Source organism: Leopardus geoffroyi, chromosome X (genome assembly GCF_018350155.1).
Source record: "Leopardus geoffroyi isolate Oge1 chromosome X, O.geoffroyi_Oge1_pat1.0, whole genome shotgun sequence".
NCBI lineage: Eukaryota > Metazoa > Chordata > Mammalia > Carnivora > Felidae > Leopardus > Leopardus geoffroyi.
Window position 1 is genome coordinate 128,616,396 of NC_059343.1, and position 26,591 is coordinate 128,642,986.

A 26,591-nucleotide genomic window follows, 5' to 3' on the forward strand; every position below is an offset into this window, starting at 1 on the left:
ATTTCACTTAGAATAATGCTAGCTCCATCCATTTGTTAATGGCAAGATTTCATTCTTTTTTATAGTTGAGCAATATTCCATTATATATATATATTATATATATATATATTATATATATAATATGTATATATAGGTATATATGTATTGGTATGTATGGTGTGTATATATATATGGTATAATGATATATATATATATATATATATATATATATATATATATATATATACCAAATCTTCTTTATCCACCCATCAATCAATAGACACTTGGCAGGGCACCTGGGTGGCTCAGTCAGTTAAGTGTCTGACTATGGCTCACATCATTATCTTGAGGTTTGGGAGTTCAAGCCCCGCATCATGCTCTGTGCTGACAGCTCAGAGCCTGGAGCCTGCTTCAGACTCCGTGTCTCCCTCTCTCTCTGCCTCTCCCCTACTCACACTCTGTCTCTCTGTCTCTCAAAACTAATAAACATTAAATTTTTTTTAAATGGACACTTGGCTTATTGTAAACAATGCTGTTATAAACATAGGGGTGCATGTATTCCTTGAATTAGTGGTTTTGTATTCTTTGGATAAATATGCAGTAGTGCAACTGCTGGATCATACAGTACTATTTTTAACTTTCTGAGGTAACTCCACACTGTTTTCCAGAGTGGCTGCATTAGTTTGCATTCCCACCAACAGTGCATGAGGGTTCTCCTTTTTCTGCATCCTAACTAACACCTGTTGTTTCTTATGTGTTGATTTTAGACATTCTGACAGCTGTGAGGTGATATCTCATTGTGGTTTTGGTTTGCATTCCCTGATGATGAGTTGTGTTGAGCATCTCCTCATGTGTCTGTTGGCCATCTGGATGTCTTCTTTGGAGAAATGTCTGCTCATGTCTTCTGCCCATTTCTTAACTGGATTAACTGTTTTGCGGGTGTGGAGTTATAAAGTTTTTTAAAATATATTTTGGATACTAACCCTTTATTAGATATATCATTTGCAAATATCTTCTCCCATTCAGTTGCTTTTTAGTCTTGTTGATCATTTTCTTTGTTGTGCAAAAAGCTTTTTATTTTGATGTAGTCCCAATAGTTTATTTTGCTTTTGTTTACCTTGCCTCAGGAGACAAGACATATCTAGAAAGAAGTTAGTACAGCCCATGTCAAAGAAGTTACTGACTCTGTTCTCTTCTAGGCTTTTTATGGTTTCAGGTCTCACATTTACATATTTAATCCATTTTGAATTTATTTTTGTGTATAGTGTAACAAAATGGTCCAGTTTCTTTCTTTTGCATGTTGCTGTCCTGTTTTCTCAACATCATTTGTTGAAGTGACTGTCTTTTTCCTACTGGATATTCTTTTTCGCTCTGTTGAAGATTAATTGACCATATAGTTGTGCGTTTATATATGTTTTCTATTCTGTTCTTTTGAAGTATGTGTCTCATTTTTGTGCCACTGCCATACTGTTTTTGTCACTATAGGTTTGTAGTATAACTTGTTCAGAATTGTGATGCCTCCAGCTTTCCTTTTCTTTTTCAAGATTGCTTTGGCTATTTGGGACCTTTGTGCTTTCATACAAATTTTAGGATGGTTTGTTCTAGCTCTTTGAAAAATGTTGTTGGTATTTTGATAGGGATTACATTAAATGTGTAGATTGCTTTGGGTAATATACACATTATAACAATATTTGTTCTTCCAGTCCATGAGCATGGAATGTCTTTCCATTTCTTTGTGACATTTTCAATTTCTTTCCTCAGTGCTTTATAGTTTTCATAGTACAGGTCTCTCACCTCTTTGTTTAAGTTTATTACTAGGCATCTTATGGTTTTTGGTGCAATTGCAAATGGAGTTCTTTTCTTAATTTCTCTTTCTGCTGCTTCATGATTGGTGTATAGAATTAAATTTGTATCCTGTGACTTTACTGAATTCATTTATCAGTTCTAGCAAGTTTTTTTGGTGGAGTCTTTTGAGTTTTCTATATAGAGTATCATGTTATCTGCAAATAGTGAAAGTTTGACTTCTTCCTTTTAGATTTGGATGCCTTTTATTTTTGTTATTGTTGTTGTCTGATTGCTGTGTCTAGGACTTCCCATACTATTTTGAACAAAAGTGGTGAAAGTGGACATCCTTGTCTTGTTTTTGCTTTCAGTTTTTCCACCATCAAGGATGATGTTTGCTGTGGGGTTTTCATATATGGCCTTTATTTTGTTGAGGTATGTTCTCTCTAAACCTACTTTGTTGAGGGTTTTTATTGTGTATGGATTCTGTACTTTGTCAGATGATTTTTCTGTGTCTATTGAAAGAATCATATAGTTCTTACCCTTTCTCTTGTTGATGTGATGTATCACAATAATTGATTTGTGAATATTGAACCACTCTTGCAGCCCAGTAATAAATCCCACTTGATTGTGGTGAATGATTTTTTTATAATTTTATTTTTTATTTTTAAAAATTTACATCCAAATTAGTTAGCATGTAGTGAATGATTTTTAATGTATAGTTTGATTCATTTTGCTAAATTTTATTGAGATTTTTCCATCTATGTTCATCAAGGATTTTGTCTTGTAGTCCTGTTTTTTAGTGATGTCTTTATCTAATTTTAGTATTAGGATAATGCTGGCCTCATAGCATGAATTTGGAAGTTTTCCTTCTTGTTCTATTTTTTGGAATATTTTGAGACGAGTAGGTATTAAGTCTTCTTTAAATGTTTGGTAGAATTCACCTGAAGCCATCTGGTCCTGGACTTTTGTTTATTGGGAGGTCTTTGATTACTGATTCAAGTTCTTTGCTGGTTATCAGCCTGTTCCAATTTTCTATTTCTTCCTGTTTCAGTTTTGGTAGTTTGTATGTTTCCGGGAATTTATCCATTTCTTCTAGGTTGTCGAATTTGTTGGCATATAGTTTTTCATAATATTCTAAGAATTGTATTTTTGAGGTATTGGTGGTTTTTCTCTTCTCTCATTTGTGATTTTGCTTATTTGAGTCCTTTCTCTTTTCTGTAAGTCTGGGTAGAGGCTTATCAATTTTATGGATTTTTTATTTAAATTTTTTTAACGTTTATTTATTTTTGAGACAGAGAGAGACACAGCATGAACGGGGGAGGGGCAGAGAGAGAGGGAGACACAGAATCGGAAGCAGGCTCCAGGCTCTGAGCCATCAGCCCAGAGCCCGACGCGGGGCTCGAACTCGTGGACCATGAGATTGTGACCTGAGCTGAAGTCGGACGCTTAACCGACTGAGCCACCCAGGCGCCCCAATTTTATGGATTTTTTAAAAGAACCATGTCTTGGTTTCACTGAACTGTTCTATTGTCTTTGTAGTTTCTATATCATTTATTTCTGCTCTTTATCATTTCCTTTCTTCTACTGGATTTGGGTTTTCTTTGTTGTTCTTTTTCTAGCTTCTTTAGGTGTAATATTAGGTTGTTCGCTTAAAATTTTTGTTGCCTCTTAGGTGGGCATGTATTGCTATAAAGTTCCCCCTTAGAATTGCTTTTGCTGTATCTAAAAGGTTTTGGACCATTATATTTTCATTTTCACTTGTTTCCATTTATTTTTAAAATTTCTTCTTTTATTTCCTTATTCAGCCATTCACTGTTTAGTGACATGTTATTTAGCATCCATGTATTTGTGGTCTTTCCAGATTTTTCTTGTGGTTGACTTCTGGTTCATAGCATTGTGGTCATAAAAGGTGAATGGTATTATTTCGATCTTTTTGAATTTGTTCAGTCTTGTTTTGTGGGCTAGTATGTGATCTATTCTGGAGAATGTTCCATGTGCCCTTGAAAAGAATGTGTATTCTGTTTTAGAATGGAATGTTCTGAATATATCTGTTAAATCCATCTGTTCCAGTGTGTCATTCAAAGCCATTGTTCCTTACTGATTTTCTGTTTAGATAACTTGTCCATTGATGTAAGTGGGTGTTAAAGTTCCCTATTATTTTTGCATTTATTATTGATTAGTTCTTTATGCTTGTTTTAACTGTTTTATGTGTTTGATCACTCCTATGTTGAGTGCATAAATATTTACCATTGTTATATCTTCATTTGGGATTATGCCCTTTATTATTATATGGTGTCCTGCTTTGTCTCCTGTTACAGTCTTTGTTTTAAGGTCTATTTGTTTTCCAAAGTAAGTATTGCTACTCTGACTTTCTTCTGACATCCATTTGCATGGTAGATGTTTCTCCATCTTCTCACTTTGAATCTGCAGGTCTAAAATGAATCTATTGTTGGCCACATATAGATGAGTCTTTTTTTTTTTTAGTTTATTTATTGATTTTGAGAGAAATAGAGAGAGAGAGAGAGAGAGCGTCCAAGTAAGCAAGTGGGGAAGGGGCAGAGAGAGAGAGAGAGAAAATCTCAAGCAGGCTCTTCACTGTCAGTGCTGAGTCTGACATGGGGCTTGAACTCATGAAATTGTGAGATCATGACCTGAGCTGAAATCAAGAGTGGTTGCTTAACGACTGAGCCACCTAGGTGCCCCTTTTTTGCTTTTATCCATTCGGACACCTTATGTCTTTTGTTTGGAGCATTTTGTTCATTTACATTCAGAGTAATTATTGATAGATATGTATTATTGGCATTTTATAATTTGTTTTGTGGTTGTTTCTGAAGATTTTCTCTAATCCTTTCTTGTCTTTTTCTCTTGGTTTGTTAATTTTCTTTAATCATATATTTTCATATTCTCTTTATTCTTTGCATATTTTTTAGTGGTTTTTCATATATGGTTACCATTAGGTTTACACATAACATCTTCTGCATATAGCATTTTATATTAAGATGATGGCTGTTTAAGTTGAACTAATTCTGTTCTCTTCTCTCTTCCCTACGTTTTAGATATATGTTGTTATATTTTATATTCTTTTTTGTGTGAGTTCCTTGACTGATTTTTTTACAGAATTATTCATTTTCACTGCTTTTGTATTTCCTCCTTCTATACTGTCATTTTGGGTCTCTCCTTTCCATTCAAAGAGTCTCTTTTAATATTTCTTGCAGACCTGGTTTAGTAGTCATGAACTCCTTTAGTTTTTGTTTGTCTGGCAAAGTCTTTATCTCTCCTTCTATTCTGATAGCCTTGCTGGATAGAGTATTCTTGGCTGCAGATTTTTCCCAGTCAGCACTGTGTGACTCCCTTCTACCTTGCAAAGGTTCTGTTGAAAAATCTCCTGCTGGTCTCACAGGTTTCCCCTTGTAAGTTACTGTCTTCTTTTGTCTTGCTTTAATTTTTTTTCTTTATCACCATATTTTCCAATTTAATTACAATATGTCTTACTGTGGGTCTGCTTTTGTTGATTTTGTTGGGGTTTCTGTGCCTCCTGGATCTGGATATCTGTTTTTTTTCCTCAATTTAGGAAAGTTGTCAGTTATTATTTCTTAAGATAAATGTTCTGCCCCCTTTTCTCCCTCTTCTTCTTCTTAGACTCCTGTATTATGAATGTTATTACATTTGATGGAGTCACTGAGTTCCCTCAGTCTATTCTCATTTTATGTAAAAGTTTTTTGTTCTCTCTTTTGTTCAGCTTGATTATTTTCCATTACTCTGTCTTCTAGGTCACTAATTCATTCCTCTTCTCCTTCCAGCCTACTGTTCATTCCCTCAAGTGTGTTTCTTATTTTGTTTAGTAAGCCCTCTATCTCTGGTATGTTATTCCTTATCTCTGAGTTAAAGGTCTCACTTATGTCTTTAACTCTTTTCTCAAGTACAGCGAGTATCTTTATGATCATTACTTTAAATTCTCTATCATGCATGTTACTTATATCTGTTTCAGTTAGATCTCTGGCTGTGGCCTTATGTTGTTCTTTCATTTGGGATACATTTTTCTTTGTTATCATTTTGTCTATGTCCCCATGCCTGTTTCTTTGTGTTAGAAAAGTCATCTAGGTCTCCTGCTCTTGGGGGGTAATGGCCTTATGAAGAAAAGGTTCTGTCATGCCCTGCCATGTAGTGTTCCCTGTTCCCCAGCATCTGGCACTTCTGAGAGAGCCTCCAATGTGTGTTGCATGTGCTCAGCTATTTTGTTCTGGATGCTTTTTCCTTTGGCCAGTTGTCAGCAAAAGATCTTTTGGACTATTGTGGACGGTGTTGGTTCCTGGCCTGAATGTGGTGCATTTTAACTAGGTGTGCTCTGGTCTATTTGTGAAATGAGGCCTGTCATCAACCTCCCAGGAATGAGGTTCCACAAAACTCCCAAGCAGGAGATGCAGTGTGAACATGAGTTTGGGCCAGTCTTCTGAAGGAGGGGGCCCATATGCTGGGACTGAGGCAACCTAACTGGGAAGGGTGGTTCCATGGGAACCCAGGGTTTGGGTGGGCAGGGCTTGGTGTAAGCAAATTAGGTAGTGTCAGTGAGTGCTACACTGCTTCTGATTGGTGGTTCTGTGCTTATGCTGAGTGGTAGGGGATGGAAATGGTGCTGGCCAGGATTTGTCCCCAGAAAAGACTCTCTGAAAGCTGCCTTTCTGGTATATACTTCAAGATGTGCAAATTACCTCCCCACTCTGTGTCCCTGTGTTCTTCAGATCACTGTTTCCACATTGTATGTCTATGAGCTGTTTCTCTGCGTTCTCCCCAAGAGCAGCATAAAGTCTTCAGGGCTCTATCTTAGCCAAGCCCACTGACTTTTAAAACTTCAGGCTTCAGGCTCAGCTGGTTGCAAGAACTCATGAAATTCAGTCCCTCTTGCTGTCCAAGCCAATTGCTATGGGAATTCATTTTCCCCATGCCCCCCCATGTACTAGTCTGTCTTTCATCCTTCATGACTGTGGCTCCCTCCCCACCACCTCGGCCATGATCTGTTTCTCTCCCAAACCATGTCTGCACACTTCTTACCCTCTTTATATGGCCTTTTCTCTACCTTTAGTTGTGGAGTTTGTTCTGCTGATGTTCAGGTTGATTTCTGGGGTATTTAGGATGATTTGATAGTTATCTAGTTGTATTCATGGGATAAGGCAAGCCTAGGGTCTTCCTACCTCGCCACAATCTTCCTATACCCCCTAGATATTGGAGGATAGAGTAGATGGTATACATTAGTCATCTAGAGAGTGTGTTATGAAAATGTCATAGCATTGCCAGGCAGCACTAAAGGCCTTCTGAGGTTAACGGTCATGAATTTGAAGACTAAAGTTAAATGGAGACCAAACCAGTTAACATGAAAACAGAGTAAGTGAAAAATTAGATTTAAGCAGGTTTGGGATTATTATTTTCTGGTGAGTATAATGAATGGAAAGAGGGGCAAAGGAGTTAATGCCTGGGGGTGATTGTAATAGTGGAGCATGAAATATAAACTTATAAAAAGGAAATTAATAGTAGTAAAAGGGTAGTAAATGGATTGGAGTTCCCAGCAGGGTCAAGAAAATGTTGAAACTGGGGCATTAAAAGGAGTGAGCAGAAAAAATAGGGAAAAATGGCTTGAGAAGGAGGATGTTGAAATTGAGATTATATACATAGTGCAGTTACTTATTAGAAGAAAGCTGGAAAACCAATTTTGACGCCCAGTTTCCAGAAACCATTGTCCAGGACCAGTGCCACAGAACTGGCCTGATAAGAAAAACTGTTGCTCCTGCATTAGATGCCAACAAATTGACTTTATTGCAACAGCTACTGCTGCCAGCACTGATGCCACTACTTTATTGAGAACTTGACCTTGCAATCTCTGCCATCCTTCAAAGCCAAGATCCTTCACTAGTACCTATTCCAGCAAAATAGAAACCAGACAGTACCACTTTATTCATGTCTGCAATTCCAAATCAAATCTCATATCAGGTGGTCTGATTGTTAGATGTCAAGTCACATTACTACATCTTAGTTTCAACAAAGACTAGAAATTTGAGTTTTGACTTTTACATTTGATAGGTAAAAATTATAATGTAAGAATTTCCCAAGTATAGAAAGGTCATTCGTGATATGTTGGTCAGACACAATATGACAAACATCTACTATAGATATTTTTAGAAATTAAAAACATAATGGCCAAAAATTTACCTATTGCTAAATAAATGAGTATGTATATAACTAAAACCAGGATTACTTTAGTCAAAGATTGAACACAGAGATTCTCCCAGGATGCAACACAAGCTACCATCACCACGACCAAAACAACAGCAACAGAGAAAAGATAAGAAAGATTAAGAGACATGTAGATCTTTATGGGAATCCCAACATCTATTTAATGAGAGTTCCAGAGAGGACAGGGAGGGAACAGAAGGGAATAGAAAAGTGAGACAGACAGAAAGACAGAAAGAAAATAAAAGAAAAGAGAGAGAGAGAGAGGAAGAAGAAGGAATCAAAGAAATACTATACCAAAATGTCCTTAAATTGAAGAATGTCTTACATCTTCAGATTTAAAGAATCCACCAAAGGGACCTCTGGGGAAGATGGTGGAGTAGGAAGACCCCAAGCTCACCTTGTCCCATGGATACAACTAGATAACACACACATCAGTGCAAACAACCCAGAAAATGACCCAAAGACTGGCAGAACAGAATCTCCACAGCTAAATGTAGATAAGAGGCCACATCAAAGAGGGTAGGAAGAGCAGAGACCCAGTCAGAAGCTAAACAGATCACTACCCACAGGAAGGAGGGATGCCTCAGACACAGAAAGAGGACAAAAACAGACCCTCACACCATGAACCCTAGGCTTGGAGAACTCACAGAGGAAAGACAAATCCCCATAATATTTGGCTTTGAAAATCGGAGGCGGCAAATTACACAAATTCTTATAATAAGTGGGCACTAACACCTGGAACTTTAAAAATCAGTGGCTTGGGGCGCCTGGGTGGCTCAGTCGGTTAAGCGTCCGACTTCGGCTCAGGTCATGATCTCACAGTTCATGAGTTCAAGCCCCGCGTCGGGCTCTGTGCTGACAGCTCAGAGCCTGGAGCCTGCTTTGGATTCTGTGTCTCCCTCTCTCTCTGCCCCTCCCCTGCTCATGCTCTGTCTCTCTCTGTCTCAAAAATAAATAAACATTAAAAAAAATCAGTGGCTTGGCTCTGGGAGAGCTGGGAGGGTCATAGGAAACTGAGTTCCCACCCTTAAAGAGACAGCACAACAAACAGACTGAGATACAGCATAGAAGCAGCAATTTGAAAAACACCTGGGGTATATGGAAAGGAGATTCATCTACTAATTTCAGAGCATGTGCTGGAGAAACAGGGATCACTGGGAGACTTCTCCATGAACAAAGGAGCTGGCAGTGCCATTTCCTTCCCCTGCTTTGACACATGGATACCTGCAGGAACCAACACAGTGCCAATACTTGCTACCTAACTTGTTGACAGTGTACCCTGCTCCCACATTCTCCTGTGAACCTGCTCCCTCTGGCCCCATGTTTTCTCAAGCCACTCCAATTCCCTTCACACAGCAGACCTGCACAACCTTGCTAACACTATGTCCTGCCCACGTTCATACTTCTTTGGATCTGTCCCCTCTAACCTGGCCTGCCTTGGTTCCCAGTGGCTGCAGGTTACATCCCATAGCAGATTGAAGTAGATCTTGCTGGCATCATATGCCCCACCCACATGTTCTCCTGAAGACCTGCCCCCTCTAATATGCCCTTGGCCAAAGCCCATCCAAAGTGGTGCCACAAGCCTGGAGTGTGCAAGCAGCCCTGACAGGGGCCAGTACCACGCCAAAGTGATTCTTACCCTGGGCATAGCGGAAGATAACCATACACGCCAGTCTGACTGCAGCCAAAACAGTGGGCTAGGGGCAAACATCTGGTCTGACTGCATGTCCTGCCCACAAACAAAAGCTTTTCAGTGGAAAACATGGGGGAAACGTCCTGCAGTTCAGTGCTACTGCATCAATGGCAAATGCCTGGTTTGAATAAACGGAACTCCAAGGCAACTTCAGACTGGCCCACTAACAACATGGGGACCAAATCCTGTCCAAAAAAAGCAATGTGAGCCATTTCAGATAACTGAACTAAAGGCAAACATAGCTTACCCACAACAGTGAGGCACACTCAACACACCTAGGAGACACCACTGAAGCACCAGGTTCTTCATACACTGTAGGCCCACTACAGGACCTTTTCTTCATAAGGCCACTACTTTCAAGAGCCAGAGATATAGCTGACTTTCCAAACACATAGAAACAAACACAGAGAATTAGATAAAATGAGGAGACAGAAGAATATGTCCCAAATGAAAGAATAGGACAAACATCACAAGAGAGCTAAATAAAAGCAAGGTAAGTAATGTGCCTGATGGAGAATTTAAAGCAATGGTTATAAAGATACTTACTGGACTTGAGAAAAGAGTGAAGGACCTCAGTGAGACCTTTAACAAAGAGATAGAAAATGTAAAAAGGAACCAATCAGAGATGAAGAGCTCAATAACTGAAATTAAAAATATGCTAGATGTGAGGTGCTTGGGTGACTCAGTCAATTAAGCATCTGACTTCAGCTCAAGTCATGATCTCACTGTTTGTGGGTTCAAGCCCCACATTGGGTTCTGTGCTGACAGCTCAGAGCCTGACGCCTGCTTCAGATTCTGTTTCTCCTTCTCTCTCTCTGCCCTTCCCCCACTTGCACTCTCTCAAAAATAAATAAACATGAAAAAAAAATTAAAAATAGTTAAAAAATATGCTAGATGGAATAAATAGTAGACCAGAGGAAGCAGAATGGTTCAGCGACCTGGAGGACAGAATAATGGAAAGCAATCAAGCTGAACAGCGGAGACAAAAATAAATAAAACCCGAAAATACACAGGAAACTCAATGTCACCATGAAGCATAATAACACTCACATTAAGAAATCTCAGAAGAAGAGAAAGAAAAGGGAGCAGAAATTTTATTTGAAGAAATAATAGCTGAAAACCTCTCAAATCTGGGGAAGGAAACAGAAATCCAGATCTGGGAGTCACAGAGAGTCCCCAAGAAAATAAACTCAAGGAGGTCCTCACCAAGACCTGTAGTAATTAAAATGGCACAAAGTAGTGATAAAGAGAGAATTTTAAAAGCAGAAAAAGAAAAGAAGACAGTTACATACAAAAGAAACCCTATAAGGCCATAAGCTGATTTTTCAGAAAAGCTTTGTAGGCCAAAAGGGAGTGGCATGACATATTCAAAGTACTGAAAGAGAAAAATCTGCAGCCAAGAATACTCTATCCAGCAAGACTATCATTTAATATAGAAGGAAAGATAAAGTTTCCCAGGCAAACAAAAACTAAAGGAGTTCATGACCACTAAACCAGCCCTACAAAAAATGTAAAAGTGGATTCTTTAAGTGGAAAGGAAAGACCATGAGTAAAAGTAGGGAAAGAAGGGAGCACCAAACCAGTAAAATATAAGTGTATCACTGTTGCACTATATGCTAACTAATTTGGATGTAAATTTAAAAAAATAAAATGAAAAAAATAAGTATATCTATAAAAATCAGTCAAGGGATTCACAAAATAAAAGGATGTAAACATGACACCCATATACCTAACATGTGGGGAGGGGGGAGTAAAGAATGGTTTCACACTTAAGCAAACATCAAGTTAATATAGACTGCTATATGCATAAGATGTTATATGCAAATGTAATGGTAACCATAAATTTAAAAAACACTAATAGATATGCAAAAAATAAAGAGAAAAAAATCCAAATATATCACTAAAGAAAGCCAACAAACTGAGAAAAGAGAGTAAGAAAACGAAGGAACAGAGAACTACAAAAACAATCACAAAACAAGAAACAAATGCCAATAAGTACATACCTATCAATAATTACTTTCAATATAAATGGACTAAACCCTCCAATAAAAAGACATAGGGTGACAGAATGGATAAAAAGCAAGACCCATCTATATGCTCCCTACAAGAGACCCATTTTAGACCTAAGACACCTGCAGATTAAAAGTGGAGGGACGGAAGAGCATCTATCACACAAATGGAAGTAAAAAGAAAGCTAGGGCAGCAATAGTTATATTGAACAAAATAGACTTAAAAAAGAGACTGTAATAAGAGACAAAGAAGGTCACTATATAATAGTAAAGGGGGCAATCCAACAAGAAGATATAACAATTGTTAATATGCACTCAACATGGGAGCACCTGTATACATAAAGCAGTTAATAACAAACATAAGGGAATTAACCAATATTAATATAATAGTAGTAGGGGCCTTGAACACCCCACTTACAACAATGGACAGATCGTCCAATCAGAAAATCAACAAAGAAAAGTGACTTTGAATGACACATTGGATTAGATGGGTCTAACAGATATATTTCGGACAGTCCATCGTAAAACAGTAGAATATGCATTCTTTTCAATTGCACATGGAACATTCTTCATAATAGGTCACACATTAGGCTACAAAATAAGTCTCAGCAAATACAAAAGGATAAAAGTCATACCATGCGTCTTTTGTGATAGAAATGCTATGAAACTAGAAATCAACCACAAGAAAAAATGCTGAAAAACACATACATGGATGTTAAGTAACATGCTACTGAACAGTGAAGGGGTCAAACAAGATCTCAGAGAGGTAATCAAAACTTACATGGAAACAAATGAAAATGAAAACTTAACAGTCCAAAATTTTGGGGGTTGCTTCAAAAGTGGTTCTAAGAGGGAAGTTTATAACAATACAGGTCTACATAAAGAAGCAAGAAAAATCTCAAAAATACCTAATCTTACATCTAAAGGAGCTAGAAAAAGAACAAACAACCCCAAAACAAGTAGAAGGAAGGAAATAATGAAGATTAGAGCAGAAATAAATATATAGAAACTAAATAACCAATAGAACAGATCAATGAAACCAGGAGCTGGTTCTTTGAAAAGATTGATAAAGTTGATAAACCTTTAGGCAGACTCATCAAAAAAAGAGAGAGAGAGGGAGGACTCAAATAAACAAAATCAGAAGTGAAAGAAAAGTAAAAACCAACACCACAGAAGTACAAAGGATTATAAGAGAATATTTTGAAAAATTATATGCTAACAAATTGGACAACCTAGAGAAATGGATAAATTCCTAGAAACATATAACCACCCAAACTGAATTAGGAAGAAATAGAAAATTTGAACAGACTGAATACTAGCAATGAAATTGAAGCAGTAATAAAAAAATCTTCTAACAAAAAGGCCAGGACCAGGTGGCTTCACAGGGGAAGTATACCAGACATTTACAGAAGAGTTAATACCTATTCTATTCAAACTATTCAAAAAATAGAATACGAAGGAAAGCTTCCAAATTCATTCTATAAGGCCATCACTACCTTGATACAAAAAAAAAAGCAGATAAAGATACTACAGAAAAAAGTACTAGAAGCCAATATCTCTGATGAACATAGATTCAAAAGTCCTCAACAAAATATTAGCAAACTGAGTCCAACAATACATTAAGAAATCATTCACCATGATCAAGTGGGATTTAATATTGGGATGCAAGGTTGATTCAATATTTGCAAATCAATTAAATAGATCACATCAACAAGAGAAAGGATAGGAGCCATATATCATTTCAAAGGATGCAGAAAAAGCATTTGACAAAGTACAACATCCATTCATGATAAAAACCCTCAACAAAGTAGGTTTAGAGGAAGCATACTTCAACATGATAAAGGCCATATATTAACCCATAGCTAACATCATACTCAATGGTGAAAACCTGAGAGCCTTCCCCCCTAAGGTCAGGAACAAGACAAAGATGTTCCCGTTCACCACTTTTAATCAACATAGCACTGGAAATCCTAGACACAGCAATCAGACAACAAAAAGAAATAAAAGGCATCCAAATTGGTAAGGATGATGTAAAACTTTCAGTATGTGCAGATGACATGATTTCCTACATAGAAAACCCTAAAGATTCCACTAAAAAAATACTAGAACTGATAAATGAATTCAGTAAGATCATGAGATACAAAATCAATATTCAGAAATCCATTGTACTTCTATACACTAATAATGAAGTAGCAAAAAGAGAAATTAAGGAAAAAAAACAAAATAATAAAATACCTAGGAATAAACATAACCAAGGAGGTAAAAGGCCTGTACTCTGAAAGCTATAAAACTTTGTTGAAAGAAACTGAAGATGACATAAATGGAAAGATATTCCATGCCAATTGAGTTGAAGAACAAATGTTAAAATGTCCATACTACCCAAAGCAATCTACAGATTTAATGCAATTTCTATTTTTGAAGTTGTAGTAATGTGTTTTGTTTTACTTTTTAAAATTATTTTCTCTTTTTATTATTTATATTTTTGTTAGTTAATATACAGTGCAATATTGGTTTCAGAAGTAAAATTCAGTGATTCATCACTTACATAAAACACCCAGTGCTCATCATAAGTGCCCTTATTAATACCAATCACCCATCTACCACCCACCTCCCTCCATCAACCTCAGTTTATTCTCTATCATTAAGAGTCTATTATGGTTTATTTTCCTTTCTTCTCTTTTCTTGCCCCTTCCCATATGTTCATCTGTTTTGTTTCTTAAATTCCACATATGAGTAAAATAATGTAATATTTGTCTTTCTCTGACTTATTTCCCTTAGCATAATACATTCTAGCTCCATCCACATCATTGCAAATGGCAAGATGTCATTTTTTATGGCTGAGTAATATTCCATTGTATATATATACCACATTTTCATTATCCATTCATCAGTCAATGGACATTTGGACTCTCCAATGTAATTTCTATCAAAATAATAACAGCATTTTCCTCAGAACTAGAAAAAACAATCCTAAAATTTGTATGGAAGCACAAAAGACTCTGAAGCAACCTTGGAAAAGAAGAACAAAGCTGGAGGTACCACAATCCCCGATTTCAAGATATACTACAAAACTGTAGTAATCAAAACAGTATGACATTGGCACAAAAATAGACACATAGGTGAATGGAACAGAGTAGAAAACCCAGAAATAAACCTAGAATTTTATGGTTAATTAATCTCCAATGAAGGAGGCAACAATAAGCAATGGAAGGAAAGAGAGTCTTTTTTTCTTTTTTTTTAAAGTTTTTATTTAAATTCCGGTTAGTTAACATACAGTATAATACTAGCTTTAGGTGTACAATATAGTGATTCAACACTTCCATACAACACCCAGTGCTCATCACAGCAAGTGCCCTCCTTAATCCCTATCACATATTTCACCCATCCCCCCACCCACCTCCCCTCTGGTAACCATCTGTTTGTGCTCTACAATTAAAAGTCTGTTTCTTGGTTTGGCTCTCTCTCTTTTTCTTTCTTCTTCCTTCCTTTCTTTCTTTCTTTCTCTCTCTCTTTCTTTCTTTTGTTCTTTCTTCCTTTCTTTTTCCTTCTTTCTTTAATGAAATTTATTTATTTAGTTAGTTAGTTAGTTATGCTATTTATTTATTTAAAATATAACTTATTGGTGAATTGGCTTCCATACAACACCCAGTGCTCATCCCAACAGGTGCCCTCCACAATGCCCATCACCCACTTTCCCTTTTCCCCCACTCCCCATCAACCCTCAGTTTGTTCTCTGTATGTAAGAGTCTCTTATGATTTGCCTCCCTCCCTCTCTGTTTATAACTTTTTTCCCCTACCCTTCCCCCATGTTAAGTTTATCTGTTAAGTTTATCAAGATCCACATATGAGTGAAAACACAGGATACCTGTCTCTGACTGACTTATTTCACTTAGTATAATACCCTCCAGTTCCATCCATGTTGCTGTAAATGGAAGCATTTCATCATTTCTCATTGCCAAGTAGTATCCCATTGTATATATAAGCTACATCTTCTTTATCCATTCACCAGTTGATGGACATTTAGGCTCTTTCCATAATTTGGCTATTGTTGAGAGTGCTGCTAAAACATTGGGATACATGTGCCCCTATGCGTCAGCACTCCTGTATCCCTTGGGTAAATTCCTAGCAGTACTATTGCTGGGTCACAGAGTAGTTCTATTTTTAATTTTTTGAGGGACCACCACACTGTCTTCCAGAGCAGCTGCACCAGTTTGCACTCCCACCAACAGTGCAAGAGGTTCCCATTTCTCCACATCCTCTCCAGCATCTATAGTCTCCTGATTTGTTCATTTTAGCCACTCTGACCAGTGTGAGGTGCTATCTCAGTGTGGCTTTGATTTTTATTTCCCTGATGATGAGTGACATTAAGCATCTTTTCATGTGTCTGTTCCATCTGGATGTCTTCTTTGGAAAAGTGTCTATTCATATCTTCTGTCCAGTTCTTCACTGGATTATTTTCTTTTCAGGTGTGGAGTTTGGTGAGTTCTTTATAGATTTTGGATACTAGCCCTTTATCTGATATGTCATTTGCAAATATCTTTTCCCATTCAGTCAGTTGCCTTTTAGTTTTGTTGATTGTTTCCTTTACAGTACGGAACCTTTTTATCTTGATGAGGTCCCAATAGTTCATTTTGCTTTTAATTCCCTTGCCTTTGGAGATGTGTTGAGCAAGAAATTGATTGCTGCGGCTGAGGTCAAAAAGGTTGTTGCCTGCTTTCTCCTCTAGGGTTTTGGTGGTTTTCTGTCTCACATTCAGGTCTTTCATCCATTTTGAGGTTATTTTTGTATATGGTGTAAGAAAGTGGTCTAGTTTTATTCTTCTGCATGTTGCTGTACAGTTCTCCCAGCACCATTTGTGAAAGAGACTTTTTTCCATTGGATACTCTTTCCTGCTTTGTCAAAGATTTGTTGGCCATACATTTGTGGGTCCACTTCTGGGTTCTATATTCTATTCCATTGGTCTATGTGTCTGTTTTTGTGCCAATACCATACTGTCTTGACGATTACAGCTTTGTAGTAGAGGCTAACATCTGGGATTGTGATGCTTCCTGTTTTGGTTTTCTTCTTCAACATTACTTTGCCTTCTCAGGATCTTTTGTGGTTCCATTCAAATTTTAGGATTGTTTGTTCTAGCTTTGAGAAGGATGCCAGTGCAATTTTGATTGGGATTGCATTGAATGTGTAGATTGCTTTGCGTAGTGTTGACAGTTTAACAATATTTTTTCTTCCAATCCATGAGCATGGAATGTTTTTCCATTTCTTTGTGTCTTCTTCAATTTCCTTCATAAGTTTTTTATAGTTTTCAGCATATAGATCTTTTACATCTTTTGTTAGGTTTATTAGGTATTTTATCGTTCTTGATGCAATTGTAAATGGGATAAGTTTCTTGATTACTCTTTCTATTGCTTCATTATTGGTGTATAAAAAGGAAACCTATTTCTGTACATTCATTTTGTACCCTGTGACTTTGCTTGATTCACGTATCAGTTCTAGCAGACTTTTGGTGGAGTGTGTCAGGTTTTCCACGTAGAGTATCATGTTGTCTGCGAAAAGTGAAAGCTTGACCTCTTCTTTGCCAATTTTGATGCCTTTTATTTCATTTTGTTGTCTGCTGATGCTAGGACTTCCAACACTATATTAAATAACAGTGGTGAGAGTGGACATCCCTATCGTGTTCCTGATCTCAAGGGGAAAGCTCTCAGTTTTTCCCCATTGAGGATAATATTAGCTGTGGGCTTTTCATAAATGTTTTTTATGATGTTTAAGTATGCTCCTTCTATCCCGACTTTCTTGAGGGTTTTTATTAAGAAAGAATGCTATAAAAAAGAGAGTCTTTTCAACCAGTGGTGTGGGGAAAACTGGATAGCTGCATGCAAAACAATGAAATTAAACCACTTTCTTACACCATACCCAAAAATAAACTCAGAATGGATTAAGTACCCAATTGTGAGATGTGAAATCATAAGAATCCTAGACAAGATCACAGGCAGTAATGCTTCTGATATCTCTCCTGAGGCAAGGGAAACAACAGCAAAAAAGCAAAATAAAGTATTAGGACTACATAAAAATAAGAAACTTCTGCACAGTGAAGGAAACAGTCAACAAAACTGAAAGGCAACCTATGGAATGGGAAAAGATATCTGCAAATGATATATCTAATCAACAGTATCCAATATGTGTAAACAACTTATACAACTTAACACTCAAAAAACCCCAAATAATCCAATTTAAAAATGGGCAGTAGACATGAAGAGACATTTATCTAAAGAAAACATACAGATGGCCAACAGACACATGAAACAATGCTCAACATTATTCATTATCAGGGAAACGAAAATCAAAATCACCATGAGATATCACCTCACGCCTGTCAGAATGGTGAAAATCAAAAACAAGAAACAAGTTTTGGCAAGGATGTAGTGAAAAAGGAATTCTTGTGCACTGTTAGTGGTAATGCAAACTGGTGCAGCCACTGTGGGAAACAGTATGGAGGTTCCTCAAAAAATTAAAAATAAGTGTGCCTGGGTGGCTAAGTTGGTTAAGTGTCTGACTCTTGATTTCAGCTCAGGTCATGATCTCATGTTTTGTGAGTTCGAGCCCCACGTCAGGCTCTGCACTGTTAGTGCAGAGTCTGCTTGCAATCCTCTCTCTGTCTGTCTCTGCCCTTCCCCTGCTCATGCCCTTCCTTATCTCCCTCAAAATAAATAAAAAAAAAACTTTTTTAAAATAAATGGAATTGTTATATCATATAAGTTCATGTTTAACATTTTGAGTTTCAAACTGTTTTCCAAAGTGCACCATTTTACTATCTTGCCATCAGTATATGAGGCTTCCAATTTCTCCATATCCCTGTCAATATTTATTATCTGTTGTTTTGACTTTAGTCGCCCTAGTGGGTATGAAGGGGTAACTAATTGTATTTTTCTTTGTATTTTCCTAATAACCAATGATGTTTGAGCATCTTTTCATGCACACATTGGCTATTTGTATGTCTTCTTTGGAGAAATGTCTATTGAAATCCTTTGCCCAATTTTCCATTTAGTTATTTGTTTTGTTGTTGACTTAAAAGATTTCTTTATCTATTGTGGATACAAGTTCCTTATGAGATACATTATTTGAGAACATTTTATTCCATTCTGTGTGTTGTATTTTCACTTTCTTGATGATACGTTTGGTAGCAAAAAAATTTTTTTTTAATTTATTTATTTTGAGAGCAAAAGAGAGCACGGGAGGGGCAGAGAGGGAGAGAGAGAGCATCCCACACAGGCTCCACACTATCAGTGTGGAGCCTGATGTGAGGCTTGAACCCATGAACTGGGGGATCATGACATGAACTGAAATCAAGAGTCAGACACTTAACCAACTGAGCCACCCAGGCGCCCCCCAAAAATTTGATTTTGGATAAGTGCAATTTGTCTATTTTTTTGTCATTTGTGCTTTTCTTATTTTATCTAAGAAAGTTTTACATAATCCGAGGTCACAAAAATTTATTCCTATGCATTCTTCTAAGAAGAATGTTATATGTACATTTAGCTCATACATTTGTCAATAATCCATTTTGAGTTAATTTGTGTATATGATTTGAAGTAGAAGTCCAACTTCATTCTTTTCCATTTAGCTATTTGGTTGTCCTAGCACCATTTGTTGAAAAGACTATTCTTTTCCCAATTAAATTGTCCTGACACTCTTATAAAAAGTCAATTGACTATAAATGTAAGGGGTTATTTTTGGACTCCCAACTCTACTGTATTGATCTATATTTCCATTCTTATGCCAGTACCACACTGCCTTCATTACTATAGTTTTGTGGTAAGTTTTGAAATCAGAAAGATTGAGTACTCCTATTTTGTCCTTTCTTTTCAAGACTATTTTTGCTATTGTGTGCCCTCTTGAATTTCCATATAAATTTTTTGGATTCATCAACTTCTTCAAAAAATCCAGGTGGAATTTTGAGAGGGATTGTGTTGAATCTGTTGGGGAGTATTGTCATCTTAAAAAGACTGACAAGGGTAATAAGAGGATTTATTAAGTCTTCTGATCCATGAACATGAAATGCCTTTCATTTAGGTCTTTTTCAATTTTTTCCAATAATATTTTGTATTTTTCAGTGTAAGTCTTTCATTCTTTTGTTAAATTTAATCCTAAGTATTTTATCCTTTATGATGCTATTGTAGATGAAACTGTTTTCTTAATTTCATTTTCAGATTCTTCATCACTAGTGTATAGAAATATAATTTATGTTTGTATATTGGTCTTGTATCTTGTCATCTAGCTGAATGCATGTGTAAGAATATGTGTGAATGTGTGTGTGTGTGTGTGTGCGTGTGTGCATGTTTTAGATAAAGAACTTGCTCAGGAAGTCAGTTACAAATAATAATCATGGGTTGTTGGATAATAATAATGGAGTAAAGCAAGCCATTTGTATTGTTGCGTATAATTCATTGTAGGAATGTAACTACTCTACCACTCATCCCCTATAATTGGTGCAGAATCTGCAATATATCTGTAAAAGTTGTTTGGGTCTTGATGAACTCATATAATCTAACTGGGAGTAAAGAGATTATTAATGCCTAAGATTCAGAATTAGTAAAAAGTGAAAGCAAAACTCTTTTCCAATTCTTTCCTGTTTTACTCTAGTTTTTATGAATTCCTTCACATTTTGCTTCAGTAAAAGCAAAAGTTAAGAAAAGTACAATCTTCTCAGTCAGCTGAAAGCTACTTTAGATGCAGTTACCCTTCCCATTCTTCTTCCCATGAAACTGTTCCCTCTTTATTTACATGGCATACAATACATATGTCCTACTCTAGAGAAACAGTATAGCATGGGAATTAAGTGTATGAGCTCTGAAGTCAGACTGCCTAGACTCAAATCTCACACATGCTATGTATTTGCTATTTGATCTAGGTAACTTACCTTTATTTTTTCTTGGCCGGAATTGCCCCATCCTAAAATGGAGATAATGTTGGTGACTTCACTTTGGAAGATTTTTATGAGGATTATATGTATAAAGTATTTAGAACAATAGTAACAATATACTGTTAATGCTCAATAGATGCTGCCTGTCATTAATATTACATGCCAGTCAGTTTGCACATAAGCAAACAGATATAGCTATCACCAGGCTGGGAATATTTAAACATGAGCAAAAACTAAATATCCCATTTTAGCATTAGGTCATTTGTGTTCTCTTGACCTACTGAGGGAGGGGGTTTCTAAAAGATACTTTAAAACAAAACCTGAAGACATGGATAAGAAAGTGACAGAGGAGATAGTGAAGGACATCAAGAAAGCAGAGAAGAGGAATAGGAAAGAGAAGAAAGTTAGAAGGAGAAGAAACCAAGGAAACCAGAGAGAGGAGAGAAGGTGGTTGGGGAGAGGGAGTATATAAGAATAAGGTTCATAAAAGTAGGGGAGAGAGAGAGAGACAGAGAGACAGAAAGACATAGAGACAGAGACAAAGGGTGGGAGGGAGGCCGACCTTGTAATAGAGAGCTAAGAGCTTTATTGAAGTTTAACAGAAAAGAAACCTTGTTTGAAAGGAAGAGACTGGCTATATTTAGTACTGGGTAGGATGTCAGTTCTGAAAATAAACTGCTCCCAGAACCAAATGTAATCCTCTGTGCTGTTGTCACCTGCAGCAGGCATGGACACATCAGCTACCTCAGAGCTCCAACATTGACAAGGACTTGCTTTTCTCTGTCTCCTTGCTCCATTATCAAGTTTTAAAACTCCTGATTAATGTGGAAAAAAGTTACATAGCAGGAGAAAGTGAAATATATGTTAGTATATATGTGGGGCAGGGAAGTGTCTTGCTAAATAAACACCAGAATCTAAACACCATGTGGCCAGATGCTTAATACAATATTCGCCACCTCCATGGTACACTTCTGATACCTGAATGTGAACACAGGGGCCCAGCAGGAAGTATGAAAGGCCATATAAAAGGATATACTTAAAGTACACAATATGTGGCATAGAGGTTAAGTCCTGTGGAGATACCATGTATATACCACTTAGGGAGCTCACATAGGTCATACAGACAGGCAAGGTCAGGCTACAGTACGAAAAGACAGAGACTTAAAGTACATTTATACACACACACACTGTGTTGGGAAAGTATAGGTGATGCTTTTCACTGAAATGGGAAAAAAACTAGGATAAAACAGGTATTTTTATGGAAGAAAATACATTTTTTAAAAGTAAACTCTACCCCTAACATGGGGCTAAACTCATGACCCCAAGGTCAAACAAGAGTTGCATACTCTACAGACTGAGTAAGCCAGGTGCCCCTATGGAAGAAAATGAAGCCAGAGTTCCAGAATTCTAATTTCCAATTCTTTCTTTACATTACTTCCACCGTTACTCCTCTCTCATCTGGACTGTTGCAATAGCCTCCTAATTATTCTCCTTACCTGCACCCTAAGCCCCACTCTTAAATATGTACTCCATGGGGCAGCCAGAGAGATCCTTTTATTTTTTTTTTTACTGTTTATTTATTTATTTTGACAGAGAGAGACCATGACCAGGGGAGGGGCAGAGAGTGAGGGAGTGAGAAAAATCCCAAGCAGGGCCATACTGCAGTTCAAAGCCCAACGTGGGCCTTGAACTCATGAAACGTGAGATCATGACCTGAGCTGGAACAAAGAGTCGGATGCTAAACCAACTGAGCTACCCAGGTGCCCTGAGAGAGATCCTTTTAAAATTACAAATCAGATTAAAAAAAAAAAATTTTAAAGGGGGGGCACCTGGGTTGCTCTGTCAGTTAAGTGTCCGGCTTCGGCTCAGGTCATGATCTCATGGTTCGTGAGTTCGAGCCCCGCATTGGGCTCTGTGCTGACAGCTGGGAGCCTGGAGCCTGCTTCAGATTCTGTCTCCCTCTCCCTCTGTCCCTCCCCCGCTCATTCTCTCTCTGTCTCTCTCTCTCTCTCTCAAAAATAAATAAACATTAAAAAAATTTAAAAATAAAATTACAAGTCAGATTATGATACTCCTCTGGATCCAGCTCTCTGCTACCTCTCTGGTTCTCTTCCTAGAACATTCCAAGCACATTCTGGCCTCAGGGATTTGCATTTACTCTTCCCTCCCCGTGGGAGATCCTGTGCCAATATAGCTGAAGGTTCTTTTCTCTCACTTTCTTTGAGACTCAGCTCAAATGTCACCTAATGAGAGAGACTTTCCATAACCACCATACATCAAATAGCAACCCCCTTATCCTATATCACATTTGTTGGATAAAGGAAGATGATGGGTGGAGATGTCTGATAAGCTGTTGGATATGTGACTCTAGAGTTCACCTAGGAGGTCTGGAGCAGATTTGGGAATTTCCATCATTCCAGGCGAGGATAATAGCATTTGCAATGGTCTAGAGGTAAGAGAAAATGTTACATTTAAGGACATTTTGGGACTTTTGAAAACACAGATTTTTTGGTTTCACCCAAGATCTCTTGAATAAGAATCTCTGGAAGTAAGACTTAGGAATATGTAGTTTAATAAAGTTCCACGTATTATACTGATGTGCAGCCATGGTTGAGAACCACTGTTTGAAAGATACACGCACCTACGCCAGATTTACTAGTAATCTTCACACTGCCAAACTGGTAGATACTTTATATATCTCGCTTGACCACTCTGTTGGAATTGATCACTAGTTGGATCAACTATCACTCAACTTCAAACATTATACTTCCTTGGCTTCTAGGCACCATACTCTCATGATTCTCCAGACACATTTCTGACCATATCTTCTCAGTCTATTTTATAGACTCCTTTCCTGCCAATCCCTTAAATATCTGTGCTCTCCATGGTTTTGACTTATACCTTTCTGGCACTCTAACATTCTACACACTCTCCTACTAGGCTCATCCATTCACATGACTTGTATCTGTGTACTATTGGTGCCCATATTTCCATTCATGATCCATATCTTCTTTTTTTCTTGTTTCTTATATTTTTATTTAAATTCTAGTTAGTTAACATACAGTGTGATATTTGTTTCCTGTGTACAATTTAGTGATCCATCACTTTCATACAACACCCAGTGCTCATCACAACAAATGCCCTCTTTAATTAATTAATTAATTAATTAAAATATAATTTATTGTCAAGTTGGTTTCCATACAACACCCAGTGATCATCCCAACAAGTGCCCTCCTCCCTGCCCATCACCAACTTTCCCCTCTCCCCCACACCCCCATCTACCCTTAGTTTGTTCTCAGTCCTTAAGAGTCTCTTATGGTTTGTCTCCCTCTCTCTCTGTAACTTTTTTACAAATGCTCTCTTTAATCCACATCACCCATTTAACTCATTTCCCCAACCATCTCCCCTCCAGCAACACTCAATTTGTTTTCCAAACAAAGTCTGTTTTATGGTTTGCCTCTCTCTCCCCCTCCCCATGTTCATCTGTTACATTTCATAAATTCCATTTGTGAGTGAAATCATATAGTAATTTTCTTTCTCTAACTGACTTATTTTGCTTAGCATAGCACACTGTAGCTCCATCCACATTGTGGCAAATGGCAACGTTTCATTTTTTATGGCTGAGTAATATTCCAGTGTGTGTGTGTGTGTGTGTGTGTGTGTGTGTGTGTGTGTGTATACCACATCTTATTTATCCATTCATCAGTCACTGGGCACTTGGGCTCTTTCCATATTTTGGCTATTTTAGATAATTCTTCTATAAATATCGGGATGCATATATCCCTTCAAATTATTACTTTTCTATCCTCTGTGTAAATACCTAATAGTGCAATTTCTGGATAGTAGGATAGTTCTAGTTTTAACCTTTTGAGGAACCTCCATACTGTTTTCCAGAGTGGCTGCACCAGTTTGCATTTCCATCAAGAGTGTAAGAGGGTTCCCTTTTCTCCACATCCTTGCCAATATCTGTTGTTTCCTGTGTTGGTAATTTTAGCCATTCTGACAGGTGTGTGGTGATATCCCATTGTAGTTTTGGTTTGTATTTCCCTGATAATGAGTGATGTTGAGCATCTTTTCATGTGTCTGTTACCACCTGGATGTCTTCTTTAGAAAAGGGTCTATTCACATTTTCTTCCCATTTCTTACTGGGATTATTTGTTTTTTTAGGGTGTTGAATAGTATAAGTTCTTTCTATATTTTGGATGCTAACTCTTTATCAGATATGTCATTTGCAAATATCTTCTCCCACTTTGTAGGTTGCCTTTTAGTTTTGTTGATTGCTTCCTTCACTGGGAAGAAGCTTTTTAACTTGATAAAGTCCCAATAGTTTATTTTTGCTTTTGTTTTCCTTGCCTCAGGAGACATGTCTAGTAAGAAGCTGCTATGACCGATGTCAAAGAGGTTACTTCCTGTATTCTCCTCTAAGATTTTGATGGTTTCCTGTCTCACATTTAGGTATGTCATCCATTTTGAGTTTATTTTTTATTATGTTTTAAATGTCTATTTATTTTTGAGACAGAGAGACAAAGCACTAGTGGGGGAAGGGCAGAGAGAGAGGGAGATACAGAATCTGAAGCAGGCTCCAGGCTCTGAGCTGTCAGCACAGAGCCCGATGCAGGGCTTGAACCCATGAACTGTGCAGTCATGACCTGAGCTGAAGTCAGATGCTTAACCAACTGAGCCTCCCAGATGCTCCAATTTTGAGTTTATTTTTGTGTATGGTTAAAGAAAGTGGTATAGATTCACTCTTTTGCATTTTGCTGTTCAATTTTCCTAACACTATTTGTTGAAGAGACTGTCTTTATTCCATTATTTCCTGCTTTGCTAAAGATTAGTTGATCATATATTTGTGGGTCCATTTTTGGGTTTTCTATTTTGTTCCTTTGATCTATGTATCCGTTTTTATGCCAGTACTATACTGTCTTGATCACTACAGCTTTGTAATATAACTTGAAGTCTGGAATTGTGATGCCTCCAGCTTTGCTTTTCTTTTTCAAGATTGCTTTGGCTATTTGGAGATCAATGAAACCAAGATCTGATTCTTTTAAAAAATCAATAAAATTGATAAACCCTAGCCCGACTTATCAAAAAGGAAAGAAAAAGGACCCAAATAAATAAAATCACGAATGAGAGAGGAGAAATCACGACTAACACCACAGAAATACAATTATAAGAGAATATTATAAAAAATTATATTACAGCAAATTGGGCAACCTGGAAGAAATGGATAAACTACCAAAATCGAAACAGGAAGAAATAGAAAATTTTTACAGACTGATAACCAGCAAAGAAATTGAATCAGTAATCAAAATCTCCAAAAAAAAAAAAAAAAATCTCCCAACAAACAAAAGTCCAGGGTCAGATGGCTTCACAGGGAAATTCTACCAAACATTTAAATAAGAAGAATTAATACCTATTCTTCTCGAACTCTTCCACAAAATAGAAATAGAAGGAAAACTTCCAAACTCATTCTATGAGGCCAGCATTACCCTGATTCCAAAACCAGACAAATACTGCACTAAAAAAAAAAAGAGAGAGCCACAGACAAATTTCCTTGATGAACATGAATGCAAAAGTTCTCAACAAATTACTAGCAAATCGAATCCAACAGTACATTAAAAAAATCACTCACCATGATCAAGTGGAAATTATTCTTGGATTGCAAGTTCAGTTGAATAGTCACAAATCAATCAATGTGATACACCACACTAATAAAAGGATAAAATCTCTCTTATCCTCTCAATAGATGCAGAAAAAGCATTTGACAAAGTACAATATCCATTCTTGATAAAAACCCTCAACAAAGTAGGTTTAGAGGGAACATACCTGAACATCATAAAGGCCATATATGAAAAACCCACAGCAAATATCATCCCCAATGGGGAAAAACTGAGAGCTTTTCCTCTATGGTCAGGAACAAGAGAGGGACATCTCCTCTCACCATTGTTATTTAGCATAGTACTAGAAGTCCTAGCCACAGCAA

At 37.1% G+C, this 26,591-nt stretch overlaps 1 long non-coding RNA gene across 1 annotated transcript; it reads right to left on the bottom strand.

Annotated features, from left to right (window-relative positions):
- Positions 1–1,182: 1,182 nt before the first annotated feature.
- On the bottom strand, positions 1,183–25,463 carry LOC123594310. The gene is made up of 3 exons (XR_006710744.1): positions 25,355–25,463; positions 24,007–24,009; positions 1,183–1,265 (listed from the first exon to the last, which is right to left on the bottom strand). It is a non-coding gene; the product is annotated as an uncharacterized LOC123594310 (long non-coding RNA).
- Between the last annotated feature and the right edge of the window lie 1,128 nt (positions 25,464–26,591).